This window comes from Myotis davidii, unplaced genomic scaffold, assembly GCF_000327345.1.
Source record: "Myotis davidii unplaced genomic scaffold, ASM32734v1 scaffold520, whole genome shotgun sequence".
Lineage (NCBI taxonomy): Eukaryota > Metazoa > Chordata > Mammalia > Chiroptera > Vespertilionidae > Myotis > Myotis davidii.
The window spans coordinates 2297433-2300049 of record NW_006292908.1 but is presented as its reverse complement, the minus strand read 5'-3'; the positions used below and the strand labels follow the sequence as shown (position 1 = coordinate 2300049).

Here is a 2617-nt window from a genome sequence, read left to right as displayed (position 1 = left end):
GAAAACGCCTAGCACACACCTCGGCATGGACGGCGGCCTCGTCACCGACTCGCCAAACTCTCAGAAGGTGCCCATTAGTCCGCAGGGTGCGCTGGGCAGGGCGCAGGGCCGCTTTCTTATTATTTAATAATGTTGGAAGTGCCGGTCCGCTGCCAGAGTTGTGGGTCATGTGGGCACAGCAGCGGCTGGCTGCTGCCAGTACCAGGGTTTCCTGAGGATCCTGAAACTATGATCTCATCCTCCTCCTCCGCCTCCCCCGCCCCTCTCCGCGGGCGCGCACGCACCGGCACACACACACACACACACACACACACACACACACGCACACGCGCACTCACACTGTATGCACTACCCTCCTTCCTCGGCCGAATATTCCTCCAGAGAAGCAGTGTTCACGCTCTTCATTGAAAAAAAAATCCCTCCGGGTATTTTTCTCTTTCAAAGCTTGATTTATGTGCTTTGTTTATTTTCCACGGTTTCCCCTCACACGTGCAAGGGATCAGAGCAGAGCCGCAGAATTAAAATGAAAAATAATCATTTTCTGATGTTGACCCAGATTTTGGTCAGAACCCAAGGACTCCAACAGCACAATTTCCATGTGAAGCAGAGGCAGTGATCTACCAGGCTTGACTATGGAGCAGTCATAACATCTGAGAGCACGCGATGGGTCTCTTCCCCCAGCTGCAAACATTACCTCATGTATTTGCAGAGCATCTTTGCAGAGGCGGCGGAGGGGAAGGCAACTAAGTAGTCACTTCAGAGACACAGAAGTGGAGGTCAGATAACATGACCTACCCCAGTGCACATAAGTCAATATCTCTCTATTAGTATTAATGGCACCACTGCTCACAGGCTGCTTGCTCACTATAACCAATTCTGGAAACTTAGGTTCTGGGAAATGATGAAGATATTCTTGACTTTTAAAAATTCCTAATATCTAAGGTTGCAAATTAATTAGATAATTAACTTCTCTATATGTGTTTTCATATAATTTTCCCTTGTATAAGTTGTACGTATCTCCAGTTTCATGTAATTTTTTCTTTTTTGGTGCAGGTGTTGTATCTGTGTATGCACTCATATTCATTTGTATTGTTTAACTTCTTAGTAATATCCAAGCAATGTTAGTCAATATTTTGGGGGTGGTGATCAATTTCCTAATGATTTGTATAATTCACTCAAACCCCCTTGAGGTGCCTGATGTATCTGAAAAGCTGTGCTGGATTTTGAAGGATATTGAGAAGTTTACTATTTGGAATCTGTCCTCCACTGGTGTACATCTAGTTGTTGAGACAATATATATATATATATATATATATATACTGAAAAGTGCACTGGTGAATGCTTTCTTATTTTTGTTATGAACTGTCACAAATTAAGTATAAGCTTCTCTCCTTTTCTTTTTGCCTATTTAACTTCTATTCCATGTTAAAAATCTTTCATTTGTCTGTGTGCCCCGTATTTCATCTGCCTTTGACCCCCATACCATCTCAAGGGCCAAGGTAATATGTGAACTTTGCCCTTCACCTACACATCCACCACAAGTCCTCACAAAGAGCACTCGCTGTGGCTTTTGTTCGGGTGTACAGAGGAAAATCCAGCAGTCTTCTACTTCTAATAATCCAAAGAGAAGAGAAGTGGTATGAGAGGGATAAAGGGCTAAGGAGAAGGCAGAGGAATGAGCAGTGAAAAGAGCTGGGGGAAGGGATGAATAAAGGAATTAAATTACAAGATGAGAGAGAGAAGAAGAGGGGGGAAAAAGAAGGAAAGAGGACCAGCTTTTCAGTAAAAGCTAAAATGTTCCAAAAGTTACTGCATGGAAAGCAAAATTAGGAAATCCTATAGTTTCACATTGTTATTAAATATTATCTTTTGACAAGCATACAGGACTTTAATGGCAAGGACACCAGGTGTCCATCCTGTGGAGACTACCCTGAATGATCTCAGCCTTAAAAATTCCAGCATAGGATCCGCTAGAAATAAACAGACTGACCTATTAATATAAGGTAACAATGAAAGTGACGATGAGATCAAAGAGCCGTGGTGTATACAATGTTTTAAGAATAAGTTACCACTGAAATTCAGGGAGATAAACGGGAAACCAAAAGCACAGGGATATTAAGGCAGGCAACAAAGAGTTAGGCAACAACAACAAAATAATAACATAATTTTAAAGTATTGCAGATTTTTCCAAGTGCTTTTTATATAGTCTTTATTGAGGCTGATAATAATGAAAGGTAGGTACCTGCCTGGGCTTCATTTTAAAGAAATATAACAATTCTTCCTAGTTTTCTACGTGTTGAATGGAGAAGTGAACATTTTCACTCATTGTTTTGGAAATATCATTTAAATTTTATGATCAATCAACCCTAAGGTTGTTGCTCAGTGTAGCCCCCTCCAATCCTTCTCATCAACAATACCAGTAAATGGATTCCTGGGCATAGATCGCAACAGTGATTTATAATCCAGGGTTTTACACAGGCTACTGGAGTTAAACTAGAAGTGTTAGCATGTAGCAGACGATAATGGCTTTGCAGTATCTCTGGGAGATTTCTGCAGAAGAGGTGGAGGCCCGAATTGAACAGCAATATATCAAGAGCACTTTCCCTTTGATCTGCAT

At 41.6% G+C, this 2617-nt stretch overlaps 1 protein-coding gene across 1 annotated transcript in view; it reads right to left on the bottom strand.

The window, feature by feature from the left end:
* The window catches only part of DTNA (dystrobrevin alpha), a 292781-nt gene extending 292516 nt beyond the window's left edge, over window positions 1–265 (bottom strand). The window contains exon 1 of the mRNA XM_015565683.1: window positions 20–265. The gene's annotated coding sequence lies outside the window, so the exon portion shown is untranslated. The remainder of the gene's footprint in view (window positions 1–19) is intronic.
* Between the last annotated feature and the right edge of the window lie 2352 nt (window positions 266–2617).